At 39.2% G+C, this 16555-nt stretch overlaps 1 pseudogene; it reads left to right on the forward strand.

The window, feature by feature from the left end:
* The window catches only part of LOC149132241 (uncharacterized), a 152617-nt pseudogene extending 136358 nt beyond the window's left edge, over positions 1-16259 (forward strand).
* The last annotated feature ends 296 nt before the right edge of the window (positions 16260-16555 follow it).

Here is a 16555-nt window from a genome sequence, read left to right on the forward strand (position 1 = left end):
TTTGCAGCTTCGTGCTTTCTGGTTCAGTCCCACTGCGTAGCACCTTGGGCAAGTGTCTTCGACTATAGACCCGGTCCGATCAAAAGCTTACATCTATATAAATATAAACATACATACATACATACATACACAGATATAAACATACGTATATACATACATATAAACATACGTATATACATACATACATACATATAAACATACATGCGCCTTTGTTTAGCCTTTTTTACTATTTTCAATCATTGAACTGCGGTCATGCTGGAACACCGCTTTGAAGGCTTTAGTCGAACAATTCGACCCTCGTACATATGCTTTATAGCATGGTACTTACTCTATCGGGGTTTTTTGCCGAACCGCTAAGTTACTGGGACATATACAAATCAACCCTTTTTATCAAGCGGTAGTGGCGAACAAACACGCAAGATCGCCTGCACACACACGCGCGTACATATATATATATATATATATATATATATATATATATATATATATATATATATATATAGAGAGAGAGAGAGAGAGAGAGAGAGAGAGAGAGAGAGAGAGAGAGGGGGTGATAAATTGAATATTAATTCAATTTAACACCAAATGGCCTACCATATAAAAAATCTGAAAATTCAGAAAAAAATGTATTACACGTGTATAAGGGATGACCTCTAAGTGGACATCCAATATGCTAGAAAGAGGTCATCAACGACCCAACCACAAAGAAAAATAATGTTCACCAGAAAAAAATTCGCAAAACAAGACAAAATAACATTATTTTTCTTTGTGGTTGGGTCGTTGATGACCTCTTTCTAGCATATTGGATGTCCACTTAGTGGTCATCCCTTATACACGTATATATATATATATATAATATATATATAGTAAAGTCTATTTGCCAACGCAACGAACCAGTCCTACGCAGAATGATGTTACTACTTTTTAGCCCCAGGAAAATATCTTTTCCAGCTGGCTACCGACAAATTATCTGTGTCCGTATACTGTGTACAAGGGTGTCTACTGTCTCCATTAAAGTAGCTAATCCTCAATTTACATTTTTTAATTTTCGAATCATCTTTATTAAACAAAATAGTAATTAGCATAATATATACATATATATATATATATACCCTTATAGGGCTTTATTTTGCTGGAAATTAATATATTTGAATTGAAATATTTTTCATTGATATATATGTATATATATATAAATATATATATATATATATATATATATATATATATATATATATATATATATACGACGAGCTTCTTTCAGTTTCCGTCTAGCGAATCTACTCACAAGGCTTTGGTCAGCCTGAGGCTATAATAGAAGACACTCACACAAGGTGCCACGCATTAGGGCTGAACCCGGGACCATGTGGTTGAGAAGTAAATTTCTTACCATACAGCTATACCTGCGCCGGAAAAGCAATCGTATCTTCTTTGTCGGTACTTTCAGACATACCTGTCAACTATATATAATGCACTTTTTGTTCTTGTGTTGCAATCGTTCGCTAGGCGGACAGAATGTTGAGCGACATTTCTTTTGACTCATGAATTTGGAGTTCAAATCTCGCCGAGGTCGGCTTTGCCTTTCATTCTTTCGGGGTTGATAAAATAAGTACCAGTCAAGTACCAAAATTAGAAAGAATATTATGCAATTTTGAACCATTCATTATAACGCTTAAACACTTTCAGTACTTGATCTCTTCAGGTCATCAAATAAACTTTAAGTTTTCATTTGTAATGCAGGAAACAAACATGAAGAGTTACACGGGTGTATGGTCTTCAACCATATTTTTCATTTATATTTTTTTGGTCGCTTTTTTTTTTTTCAGATGTGTCTATGTGGTAAGAAGCTTACTTTCCAGCCACATGATTCGGGGTTCATTCCCACTGCGTGGCACCTTGGGCAAGTGTCTTCTAAAGCCTCGAGCCGATCAAAGCCTTGCGATTGGATCTGGTAGATGGAATCTGAAAGAAGCCCGTCGTGTGTGTGTGTGTGTGTGTGTGTGTGTGTCTTTGTGCCTGTGTTTGTCTTTGTGCCTGTGTTTGTGCAACCACTTGACAACTGGTGCTGGTGTGTTTACGTCTCCGTGACTTAGTGGTTCGGCAAAAGAAACTGATAGAATAAGTACCATGATTTTTTAAAAATATATAAATACTGAGATCGATGTATTCAACTTGAAATTCTTGAAGACGGTACACGAACATGGTTGCAATCTAATGACTGAAACAAGTAAAAGATTGAAGATGATTGATATCGTCTGTTAAGCGTGTTATGTTCTAAATAAAAGTGTTAAACATTGAACACAAGCTTTGACGTTTCATTTTGGTCACAAGTTTTAACTTTCAATGTGACTACTGTGAATAGTTCATGCAGTTGCTGGTTGAAGTCAAAATCTAGTGATGCCGACAACTCGGTGTGCTTTCGTTGTATCTTTGTAGCACTTCTAATTTAATTTTACATTACATCTTTCTTTTTTTATGATTTATTTATTCGTTTGTTTGATTATTAGTGCATACAACAGACAACAATGGCGCATAGTGTGCGTTTTGCTGTCATTGCAGCAGAGACAAATCACGGAATAAATATTTGCAGAATGAAAATTGTAGAGAGTACTTCCGGCTAGCCTCACTTCTAAACCATACAATAACAAAAAAAAAATGCCCCTATCCTTTCACTTCAGACTGTAATTTGCAACTTTTAGACGCCTGCGTGTGTGTGTGTGTGTGTGTGTGTGTGTGTGTGTGTGTGTGTGTGTGTGTGTGTGTGTGTGTGTACTATATACATAAAAGAAAATAACTAGATCCCTAATGTTCGTGCAATTTACGGATTCTCATACTATTTTAAATTATCCTTGTCTACATATAAACATACATTCTTTCATATAATTATACATACACACAAATATACGTACATAAATATATATAAATACGCACCCACCCACATACTTACCCTCACCTCTCCATATATGTATATATATATATATATATGTATATATGTATATATATATGTATGTATATATACAGTCAGTCAGTCATCTTCTCCGCCCACCATTCCCGCTGGTAGGGTAGTCGGGGTAGAGTATTCAGGCACTCCACCCACCCTCCATAGGATCCTATCTGAAGCAACCGTTATTTCTCTTTCCAGCCGGATTCCCAACTGAGACTATGAACATTATTCAGCCTTCTCATTCTTGGTCTACTCTCTAGGTCTCCTGCCAGCTGACACGGTTTGAAGAATCCGTCTTGCGATTCTTTCCCTGTCCCATTCAAATCACATGTCCAAGGTCCCTGAGCTGTCACCTCTAAACGTGGAGTAGCAGTTCGACCTAGAATGAGTCCCCTAATTTCCAAGTTACAGACTCTGTCGAGTAACATTACTCCAGAGATTCTTCGGAGGAATTGCATTTCGACTGCTTTTATTCTCCATCGTACATGTGTTAGTCATTACCCATTAACATTCATGACTATAGATGACCATAAGGCAATCTTCCACGGACTTTTTATCCAGTGTCTCCAATACTGGTCGGAGAAAACGAGGAAGGTGACTCCAGACAGGTAACGTGGCTTAGAAGTGGACTCTGCTAAGAGTGTCTAAGAGTCAGATGGTAGAGGTGCTAGAAGTGGTGGTGATGGTGTTAAATTGAGCAAAGAATTAGGTCCCCAAACTTGCAGGAATATCTTTCATCTATTTTATTTATTTACTTAATTACTTATTTATTTATTCATTTATTTATTTATTTATTTTATTACTTATTCATTTATTTATTTTACAATAGTTTCATTTCTTTAAACTAATTAATTCCGCTACAAGCGCCATTTCCTACTCTTTTTCTCATCTTTCCAATTCCGACCGTCCAAACCAAACTATATTATTCCACCACTTGTATTTCACAGACAGCCTTCCTACAATACTCCCTTTCTGTTCATTAATTCAATGCCAATTACAAACATTGAATATCTGGTTTGCTCTTGGGTGGTAAATTTAATCCTGGCTTAACACCAGATCCTTCATTCCACCAATCTTGGAGTCCCTACAAAGAGAAAGGGGCCATTCTTGGTACCCTTTCTTCTCTAAGACTTAAAAAATATAATAATTAAACGTTACCATTACTAATTCCTTGAGAACATTCTCACATTTCTGTACCAGAAAAGCCCACACAAGCTTTAAATAATAGTTTTCTTCTTTGGATTAGAAAATAATTAACAATTATATTAGTTCATTAAGTTGTTACTTAAGTAATTTAACTATACAACATTAACAAAATATACTCGTTCATTCGTTCTCAATTTTTATCACATTTATGACCGTTGTATTTCACTTTCTTATTTCATAAAGAAAATTACTTTAGTTTCAGGAGATGTACTGGCTGAAAAATGTAATATTTCCCAGATGAAATATCCACCAAATCTCATTACATTACAGTTAATTCAGTCATTTAATGAGAGGTGGATTTTCTTTTTTAATTGAATAATGTAATTCTGGTATCGTAATCTCTATTAGCTGCAATTCAGATTAAATTACAGGTGCAAAATACTCCCCAAACCACCATGTCTGTGACTAAACAACCAGAAAAGTCAGTACGATTGAATTGTTGAAGTAGATTGGCGTAAAGAGAAAGGGAATAAGTTCAGTAGCACTCTAGAAAGAAAGAAAAACAAAACTGGTTAATTCGACTAACTGGTTGGCCGGCCGGCCGGTCGGCTGGCTGAATAGTAGCGGGTAAGATAGTTGATTGAATGGGATATAACTGGTTGGATCGTTGCTTGCAGTTATTGATATTGTTGTTAAACTTGAGATCAATTTGTATCGTGTAACTTATTACGAAAGACATTCCAGCCGTGACCATTTCTTTTTCCGATGTTCTTTATTCACTGCTCTTTTCTTAAACAATGGAGATATGATTCGGAGTAGATTTGGCTGGAATTTACTGGTATGTGGAATGGTTCAAGTTAAGCTGGCACTGTGGCAGACGAGTTACCTTATACCCTTTAGAGAATGGAAGTGTCTTATGAAAGTGTTTCATATACGCGACGTGACTTAGAAGTGAACTCTGCTTAGGGCACCCAAGGGTCTGACGGTGGAGCTTCTAGAAGTGGTGATGATGGTATTAAATCAGCGCATGGTTCAGTGGTTAGAGCGTCGGGCTCACAATCATGAGGCAATGAGTTCGATTCCCGAACTGGGCTGCATGTTGTGTTGTGTTCTTGAACAAGACACTTTATTTCACATTGCTCCAGTTCACTCGACTGTAGAAATGCGTTGCAATATCACTGGTGCCAAGCTGTATCAACCTTTGCTTTTTCCCTTGGATAACGATGGTGGTGTGGAGAGGGGAGGCCGGTATGCATGAGCAACTGCTGGTCTTCCATAAACAACCTTGCCCAGACTTGTACCTTGGAGGGGAACTTTCTAGATGCAATCCCCATGGCCATACATGACCGAAGAGAATCTTGATCCTCTTTTTTTTACCCTCTTTTATATACATACATATGTGTATGTGTACACGTACACACACACACACACACACACATATATGCATATATATTTATAAATAAATATATATATATATATATATATAGAGAGAGAGAGAGAGAGAGAGAGATAGATAGATAGATAGATAGATAGATAGATAGATAGATAGATAGATAGATAGATAGATATGATGTAGACCAAGCAACAACCCATTAAATGCTGAGAAACTCATTCTTCTTCTTCTTCTTCTTCTTCTTCTTATTATTATTATTATTATTATTATTATTATTATTATTATTATTATTATTATTATTATTATTATTATTATTATCGTTATTGTTGTTGTTGCTGTTGTTATTGTGTTATTGTTATTATTAAGGCGATGAGCCGTCAGGATCGTTAGCACACCGGGCACAACACTTAGTGGCATTTCGTCCGTCTTTAGGTCCTCAGCTTAAATTTCGGGTGCCAATAAAATAAGCACCAGTTTAGCTCTACCGGCGATGCTACCAACCTCTAGCTTTCCTCAGAACTTACCAGCCTTGTGCGAAAATCTGAAAAAATTGTAAGTCACCCCAAATCCGACCCGATTAAACAGAAGCAAACGAATAAAGACTTTCTCGTCTGTTTTCAGGAATCTACCGCTACATTAGCCAATGGCTTTTTTCTTTTCTTTTCTTTTTTTAGGACACGGAATGAAGGAACGTCTACATGGTTGCTTGATCTATCACCCAAATCTCATTCGAATATCTTCAAGTATGGGATGTGAACGTATAGGATTGTAAGGCGTTTAAATCTGCAGAATTGTCGACAGGCGATATGCAACAGAAATGGAACTGTAAACGATACGACCAACCCTCAATGGGAAATTATTACTGGATATTTCATGTCAAAGGTTTTAGGATTCAGTAATATAGTTGGTTGACGATAAGAGAAAATCCAAGAGCTGAAGAGGAAGGAAAAAGGTGAGATATAGATAGATAGATAGATAGATAGATAGATAGATAGATAGATAGATAGATAGATAGATAGATAGATAGATAGACAGATAGATAGATAGATAGATAGATAGATAGATAGATAGATAGATAGATAGATAGATAGATAGATAGACAGATAAATAGATAGATAGATAGATAGATAGATAGATAGATAGATAGATAGGTGCTGAAAGAGAGGGAAAGAGACCAATTGTTTGTTTACTTTATGTCTTTTGCATCGAGCGAAGACATTTTCTGACGTTGTAAATCGTCGCTATATTCTAACGGTCTTTTCATTCACGAGTTCATTTCCTTGTACTAATCCACACAAACACACACGCACACACACACACAGTGGCACAAACCGCCGCCACCACCTTTTGCATGCAAGCATCAACAACCGTACATAATCAAATACACACACACACACACACATACATATATATATATACGATGGGCTTCTTTCAGTTTCCGTCTACCAAATCCCCTCACAAAGCTTTGGTTGACCCGAGGCTACAGCAGAAGACACTTATCGAAGGTGTCACGCAGTGGGACTGAACCCGGAACCATGTGGTTGGTAATCAAGCTTCTTACCGCATAGACACGACTGTGCCTATATTTACAGTTATCTTTTATCTTTTGTTTTTTTTTTATTTGTGTCAGTCATTGGACTGCAGCCGTGCTGGGGCACCACCTTGGAAGGCCAATCACTAGTCATTGGTTTCCCCCACGCTTATAGTAGAAGATACTTGCTAAACGTATCACTCAGTGAAAATTGAACCTGAAACCACGTGATTGTAAAGCGATCTTCTTAACTATCCAGCCATGCATGCGCCTTATATATAAAACCTTTGTGATTGATTTGCATCCTGTCTTATATGCAAAAAGAAAAAAAAAACTAAGGCGGCGAGTTGGCGGAGTTGTTAGCACATCGGACGAAATGCTTAGCGGTATTTCGGCAGTCGCTACGTTCTGAGTTCAAATTCCGCCGAGGTCGACTTTACCTTTGGGGATCGATAAATTAAGTACCAGTGAAACACTGGGGTCGATGTAATCGACTAGTCTCCACCCCGAAAATTTCAGACCCTGTGTCGTATAGTAGAAAGGATATCTTATATCGAAATAGTAAAATAGAGAACGATAAAATAAGCGAAGACCGTAGAAAATAAATAGCGGTGACATCTGGTAGAAAATCGTATTCCTGCATGGTCGCAGTCCAATAACTAAAACCGGTAACAGAAAGGAAATGGAGAAGAAAAAATAAGAAAACAAAAACGGAGCAAAAGCACCAATGAATTTGAGTTTTTCTGATAGAAATATTTCTGCAAGTGAAGGATTGGTTTAGGAGTGTCTCTGGTTGTGTATTAAAATGGTGTAGAGATGAATAAACAACAGATTGAAGAGTAAACAACAAATACAGTTTGTACTTGGTAGAATAAGGCGGAGGAGGCGGTTGTTGTTGTTGTTGGTGGTGGTGGTGGTGGTGGTCGTCGTCGTCGTCGTCGTCGTCGTGGCGGTGGTCGTGGTGGTCGTCGTCGTGGTGGTGGCGGTGGTGGTGGTGGTCGTCGTCGTCGTGGTCGTCGTCGTGGTGGTGGTCGTGGTGGTGGTCGTGGTGGTGGTCGTGGTGGTGGTGATGGTGGTGGTGGTGGTGGTGGTGGTGGTGGTGGTGGTAGTGGTGGTGGTGGCGGTGGTGGTGGTGGTGGTGGTGGTGGTGGTGATGGTGGTCGGAAGTAGTAATGTGGTAGTGTTGGTGTTATGATAGTGATGATGATGTTATGGTAAAGGTGGTGCTGGTGGCGATGGTGATGCTGGTGGTGATGGTGGTGATGGTGGCGGTGGTGATCGTGGTTGTGATGGTGGTGGCGGTGGTGGTGATAGGAAGTGTTGATGTCTGAAGTGACGGTGGTGTTGATGTTGGTGGTGCTGGTGGTGCTGGTAGGCGGTGATGTTAGTAATGGTGGTGTGGTGGTGGTGGTGGTGGTGGTATGGTGGTCCAGGTGGTGGTAGTAGCAATAGTATAACGGAAAGACAAGGGAAATGGCGGCGGTGTTTATAAGTAGGAAATAGTAGTGGTGGTGGTGGTGGTGGTGGTGGTGTTTGTAAGTAGGACATGGTGGTGTAAGTAGGACGTGGTGGTGGTGGTGGGGAGGACGTCGTCGTCGTCGTGGCGGCGGCGGTGGTGATCATGGTGGTGGTAGTGGTCAGGGTGATGGTGGTGGAGGGAGTGATGGTGTCGTTAGCGTTGGTGGTGGAGGTGGCTGCTTATCCCAAAGTCAACTTTGGGATAAACTGTACACACACAAGCATACACAAGGCCAAAAGCATTCCAGGCATGACCATCCTGGCTTTTTCCATTGTGCAGGAAACCCAGAGCCACATTCTGTAAAAAGAATCCTTTTTTGATGATGATGGTAATCTGTGTGTCTGTGTATGTCTCTGTGTGTGTGCGTAGGTGTGTTTGTGTGTATGTGTGTGTGTATGTGTGTGTGTGCGCGCGAGCACTCGCGTAAAACTTGAGGGAAGTTAACTGTCATTTCTAGCATGACAGGTGCCCCACATAGTGAATTATAAATTGCTCTGCTAGTCCGATGTTGATGGCGGTGGTGGTGGTGGTGGTGGTGGTGGTTGTAGTGGACGATGTCGACGTAACGGAAGTGGTGGTGGTGGTGGTGGTGGTGGTGGTGGCGGCGAGTGCAGTCAAATCTGTTTAATAAGAAAAATGTGTCGGCACGGGAGTGGAGGTGGGGTGGGGGAAAGAGAACTGATGGTAGAAAACTTTGCAGAAGTTCCGATTCAGAAAGGTATTTAATTTATCTATATTCGCGTACGTGTGTGTACGTGTGTGTGTACGTGTGTGTGTACGTGTGTGTGGATGTTTGTGTGTTTGTGTGTGTTTGTGTGTACGTGTATGTGTGTGTGGATGTTTGTGTGTTTGTGTGTGTTTGTGTGTGTTTGTGTGTGTGTGTTTGTGTGTGTTTGTGTGTGTTTGTGTGTGTGTGTGTGTGGATGTTTGTGGGTGGGTGGGTGGGTGTGGGTGCGTGTGAGTGTGCGTGTTAGTGTGGGCGTTTGTGGGAGTGTATGTGCTTATGTGCACGCGTGTGTATTTATCGGTGTATGTGTGTGTTTATGTGTGCGTGTTTATGTGTGCATGTTTGTGTGTGTGAGTGTGTGTGCGTGTGTTTATGTGCATTCGCTTGTGTGTGTGTATTTATGGCTGTGTGTGTTTATGTGTGTGTATGTTTACGTGTGTGTGTGTTTACATGTGCGTTTCGTGTGTGTGTTCATGGGTATGTGTGTGTATGTATGTTTATGGGTGCATGTATTACGTACAAACACACACAAACACACACAAGCACACACAAACACACGTTTAAATATATGCCTATATATGTGTTATGCAAACATGTACGTTGGTGATGAAATGCGTCTTGTGTTGTACTTGCAAGACTTTTGCTTAATCTTGCTGCTACTAGCTAGCTTATGCGATGAGGTGGAAAGCAATCTGGTGAGTGAGTCTTCTCTACCAGTAGATAGCCTGGCCTATCCCTCACCAAGATTCTTGCCAAGCTTCCCCGCTTCCACACATGGTAACTGGGTGCTTTGCAGTTCAAGGCTAACTTGACAAGAGATCTAGGAACAGCAAGGGCTGCAGAAGTACACTGAATAGGCCCATCCTGATGATTATGCCTTGGCGTCTGTGAATCATTGTTCTTCGGTTATGTGGGTGAATCCAAGAACAAAATTTAGGGGAGCACAGCATAAAGCGGTAACACACACACGCAAGATCTGGCGGTCAGCTTTATAACTGTTTCCGAGAAAATGGATTTTAAACAGCTTCCTGCAGCGAAGAGAAAATCCTGCTTTTGATAAATCTCGCTCGCAACTCCATGCTGTTCCTTCGCAGTAAAGATAATGCTAGTAAGGAATGCAAACTCTAATGCTACTATAATGCCTTGTTGCAAACCCAGTGGATATTGGACCTTGAATTTTTAAATAAATCCTTTGGCGATGGAGGTTCTAGAAACAGGAAGTCTGGAATGTGCTAGGAGAGTCTAGTTGGAAATGTAGCTGTTTGTAGAACAGAGTAACGGTAATTGGTAAGCTTGATTGAAGAGAACTGCTTCTAGCAGACTCCGCGTGACTGAAAATCCCTATCTAGGATCTGCGCTGCTTAACCCTGCTGGGAAAGGTTTACACCAGGGGTTCTCAACCATCTTTTTTCTGTAGACCCCTTTCATTACTATCTTATTCTGGTGGACCCCCATAGGCACTCGAAATTTAAAAGCTAATCTTATAGAAACTTCTTTCAAAATTCCTATTTTGTATTTCACCCATTAACTTGTGCGGGTTGAATTATGTAAAATGTTAGAGAAAGAAACCCAGCTGTTTCTTGCAATACAAACCAATACACACATCTAAAGTAAATTTTGTTTCAGAAGCCTTTAAAATACCATTGTAGATCCGCAATTTACTATTCTGTTGCGTGCCCCCGCCCCAAATATTACTTGGATCCTCAGGGACTATATAAACCCCTATTGAAAAACACTGGCCTTTTCACAAGTGGTCTTTACACCACAAAAGTGGTGTAAAGATTATCCATTCGTATCCGAGACTCAAATATGCGTCTTCAATACATTACATAGAACAGCCGCGAAAAAAAAATTGAAATAATATATCAGTCAGGTTTGTCATGTGAAATATATCGACTTGCGGCATTGTTTGATGTCAGCAACCCAATAAAGCTTACACCAGAATCGAACTGTTGTTTAAGCAAGTGATCTTACGTACAGACAGTATAGACAGATATTACTGCACTCAATAAGATCAGAATATTTGAAGAGCGTTTCATTAAAAATATCGGTGAGAGTATACCTGATGGAAGAGCTACCCTCCAAGGTAGACACAACCAACATAGTATCAAATTTGCTGTGAGGATCGGTCTGTTGTCTTGTAATGGAGATGGCTTTGGTTTTTATGAGTCCTTCTTTTGTCTGGAGCTGTAGCACTGTCTGCCATTTATCCATAGAATGTTTTATATATTTTATGATTATTGGTGCTACCTTGTTCATGGCTAAATTTTCTAGGATCCATGTATGGGGAATGCTATAAAAAGCCTTTTGGTAATTAATCCAGCCCAGACTTAGACCCTTCTTCTTTCTGAAGTTGTCTTCAGGTATAGCTTTATTGATCACTAGCTGAGCTTTACAGCCGTATGAGCCCCTGCAGCATCCCTTCTGCTCTTCTGGAAGCAGGTTGTTTTCTTCCAGATGCTTGCTCATTCTCTGCGATATTATTGCAGTAAAGGCTTTGTAAATTATAGGGAGACGATTTATCAGTCTGTAATTTTGTGGGTTCTTTGCCAAGTTCTTGGAAGAATCTTTTGGGGTTGGATTTGAACTGTTTGTTTTGTTCAAAGAAACGTTGGCGTTTTTCATACCAGTGGATTCTTTGTGTTTTGGCGAGGATATCTCGCTTTAGCTGTTCTTTTACCTCAAGTATACCTTGTTCTGCAATTTTATATTTCCGTAGTATTTTTCTTCTCTTCTTGTTGCCTAGTAGTGTGGTTTGTCTACTAGTTTCATTAAGGATTAAAATATCCTTTCTACTATTTTCTTTTCTTTTTTCTGGATATTATTTATCCACTGGGTTTGTTTGGGCTGTGATACCACTATTTCAATGGGTTTGAGAGAGTATCCAGCTTCTTCAGAGGCCACTGAGGCTGCTGCGTATATTATATCATTTAACCTGATCATATTGACATTTGTTTCTGTGGCTATTAGTTCTGTGACGGCCAGGTTTATGTTATTTATTATTGATGTTTTATTATCAATTTTAATTTTGGGGAGGTAAAACCAGTGGTCAATACTGAGATCTGTGGCTTTCAATTCTTTGATTATATTCATTTTTAGAGTATAATAATCATTAGTTTCGCCTTCACTGTTTCCGGGTTTTAAATATATTTCATATTCCCCACCCTGCCGTTCATATTTTTGTCTGTGATGTTCTGGTTTGGTGCATTTTGCTCATCATTATACATCCCTACGATTTGGGTTTGTTGTCTTTCGTTGTTTACTTCGTTTTTGTTGGACATGTTACGTCTGTCTTCGTATTTTACAGTCCCAGTGCTTATGATATTATTTGGCATTGCTGTGTGGTTACTATCTACGTTTTCTTGATGTATTTTCCCTTGTAAGTGCTCTGTTTCTATTTCTGATTTTTTTTTTAGAGAATATATGTATGCTAGTTTATTAAGGTTCGTTGTTATATCCAAATCTTTACCTAGGTTATTTTTCTTCCAGATTTTATATGCATATGTTGTGTTTTCGTTCTTTAAGAAGAGCACTGCTGTAAAATAAGCATGTAGGATTGAAATATGTACCTCACATGTCCATTTATGCTTTTTTTAAAAATTTTATTTGTGCGATGCGAGAAATAACGCCCTGCACTTGATTTCGATGGGCATCATTTTTGTAGGGTACCCATCCGTTCATTTCTAGTGTTAAATGGTTTTGCATGTGTAGTTTTTCGTACTTTTCGAGTAATAACTTTAAAGTACGTACTTCCTGTTTGTTATCATTGGGGTGAATAATACAGATATTATTCAATTTATTTTTCATTTCTTTGTATATGGTGATTGGGGACGGAGACGGTCTGACGTTGATTTGAACTGTAATGTGGCGAGCGTGTTTACACGTGTTGTGCGAGTGGAGTTGATGCACAATTAAAATACATAATTTCATTTGGAAAATAGAAATAAATTTTAATGAGTATTACTTAATCCGGTATAGTCCAACATTTTGTCAGTTATTTTAGGTTCCATTACTGTCTTTATTTCCGAAGTTTTTGGATAGATTTCGGAGCAGTGTTAAACGTCCCTGGTGTATTCTTATTATTCTTATCCTCCTTCTCATCATTATTAAGGTGGCATGCTGGCAGAATCGTTAGCAGACCGGGTGAAATGCTTTGCGGCGCTTCGTCTGTCTGCAAGTTCTGAGTTCAAATTCCACCGAGGTCGACTTTGCCTTTCATCCTTTCGAGGTTGATGAAATAAGTACCAGTTGAAGACTGAGATTGATGTAATCGATTCATCCCCTCCCACTAAATTGTTGCCTTAGGGCAAAATTTGAAACTATTATTATTATTATTATTATTATCATTATCATCGTTATTATTATTGAGTGAGAGAGCAGTACATGCCATCAAAGTGACAATGGAGTACATATATACGAAGCCCATTATACCCATTATAACTACCCATCTGATAAGGGTACACCAGACACATGCACCACAACCATATGTGCGTGACATGGTGATCTCATATCAAGATAAACAGCACATGACCTTGCAGGTGGGGTCTGGTTAGAATTTTCTTCGGGTCGAATAGCCCATCCCACTCAAAAGGTTTGTTTAAGAAATGAAACACCCATGTTTCCAAAGGTGAATTATCCAAACCCCAAAGAATTCCTCTCAACATATGGCTATGATCCTCCCCCACTACTTCTGCTCATGATCAGAGATGCACATATCGTCAGCCACCAAGGGACATGCTCAACTGGTTAAGGTCAAACAACTGACAAGCAATTCTGTGGTATTGAGCAGAATATTTGCTGTAGCCCATCTTGTATACCAAGACAAAACAATGTACATGATAACACTTCCATTCATTTCAGAAGTCATGAGAGCCACTGCCTGGTACTGCATCAGGGTATTCATTGTTATTATTATTATTATTATTATTATTATTATTATTATTATTATTATTATTACTCTTTTACTCTTTTACATGTTTCAGTCATTTGACTGCGGCCAAGCTGGAGCACCGCCTTTAGTCGAGCAAATCGACCCTAGGACTTATTCTTTGTAAGCCTAATACTTATTCTATCGGTCTCTTTTGCCGAACCGCTAAGTTATGGGGACGTAAACACACCGGCATCGGTTGTCAAGCGATGTTGGACACACACACACACACACACACACACACACACACACACACACACACACACACACACACATATATATATATATATATATATATATATATATATATATACATTTACATATATATGACGGGCTTCTTTCAGTTTCCGTCTACCAAATCCACTCACAAGACTTTGGTCGGCCGAGACTATAGTAGAAGACAGTTGCCCAAGATGCCACGCAGTGGTACTTAACCCGGAACCATGTGGTTGGTAAGCAAGCTACTTACCACACAGCCACTCCTATTATTATTATTATTATTATTATTATTATTATTATTATTATTATTATCATTATTATCATTATTATTATTATTATTATTATTATTATTATTATTATTATTATTACACACATACACACAAGCACACATACACACGCAAGCACACATACACTCGCACTCACGCAAGGGCACATAGACACGCACTCACACACACACACACACAGACATGTATACATGCGTACACAAATAAACACATATATATATACAATATACATATAATTATGACATATCATCTAGAGCCGGAGATAATTCTAATAAATCATTAATTTATGTTGCATCGTATTTAATATACCCTTGACTTTCTTCTTCATATACATGCCACTGGATACCTCGATTCAAATACATACCATTGGATACCTGACAACCGATTCTGGTGTGTTTATATTTTATCTAACTTAGTGGTTCAGCAAAAGATCCCGATAGAATAAGTACAAGGCTTACTTAGAACTAGTTCTGGGGTCGATTTCTTCGACTAAAATACTTTAAGGTTGTGCTCCAGCATGGTCGCACTCAGATGACTAAAAATCGTGAAAGAATACAAGAATCAAAGAATGAATACATAAACACAAACATACATACATACATACATTCCTAAGGTATTTTTTTGCTGATGTTATTATTATTATTTATTCAGAGTGAGAGCTACTAACCCCAAGATTGCGAGTTCAATTCCAGGCAGTGCCTTCAAAAAATAATACTCATAATAACAGCAACAAAAAATACTTTTGGTTGCTGAGCCAGAAGTAGTTGCTGTTGCTGCGCCATATTGTAATGCTCCGACGTCTGGGTCCGGGTTTCCCGGGGTTCAAGGTAGCTGCGTAGTCCCCTTTAGAAGGAAGCCACAGTAGTTCGATGGCAAAGTATCTTGCGAGGCCTACCGAATCCAGTTTGAGTTACTGGCTGACCAGAACGATTGGGACGAGGGGCAAAGAGCTGTTCAGCTTACCACCAGTTTGAAGGGGACAGCACTGAAGGTGCTGGGCCAGCTGTCAGAAGTAGACAGGGGGTTGTTACTCGGTGCAGGTTGAAGTTCTCCAGAGGAAATATGGCACTATGTGCCAGAGTGAAATGTACAGGGCACGTTTCCGCACCCGTGTCTAGAGGGGAGCCCCTATAGCAGCTTGCCCAGGACTTGGAAAGCACGGTGCATAAAGCCTAACCTACAGCTACCCCCAACCTCTTGTCTCTTCTTTTGAAGGAACAATTTATAGATGCTCTGGACAGTGCAAATCTCAAAGTCCAAGTGAAGCAGACACGGTCAGGTACTATACAGGGTGCGCTGACTAGGGCTCTGGAATTTGAGTCGTACATCAAATCTAGCACCGGAAATTTCCGGGTGAGTTACAGCTCCGGATTCCAGGCAAAGAGAGGAAAAATCCGTGAAGCTGAAGGACTTGGGAATAGTCATTGACCATGTGAGAAGAATGAAGAGATGACTGGTGTGTGTTGCTGGCACTGTGGGAGACTAGGACACAAGCGGCAGGATTGCTACAGCTTGAAGAGAGAGATAGACGGACCGAGAGACACGGAGCGCTGTAGCAAACTGGCAAGTTGATGTAGTGGGATACTGCGGCTAGCCAGGTTACCGAAGTTGCAGAGGTAAAAGAAAAGAACTTTGTTGCCGGTAAATGTTTTTATGTTTTAAGAGAAAACGAGCTTTGAGTTGTTAAATGTGTTTTTAAAAGAAAAGAAAAAAAAAGAAAAGAAAAAAAAAGAAAAGAACTGTGTTGTTAAATGATTGAAAAGAGGAAAAACAACTTTGTGTTGTTAAATGTTTTAGAATAAAACGAATGTTGTGATGTTGAATGTTTCAAAAGAAAAGAACTTTGTATTTTTAAATGTTAAATGTGT

Source organism: Octopus bimaculoides, chromosome Z (assembly GCF_046866305.1).
Source record: "Octopus bimaculoides isolate indiv1 chromosome Z, ASM4686630v1, whole genome shotgun sequence".
In the NCBI taxonomy this organism is placed as follows: Eukaryota; Metazoa; Mollusca; class Cephalopoda; order Octopoda; family Octopodidae; genus Octopus; species Octopus bimaculoides.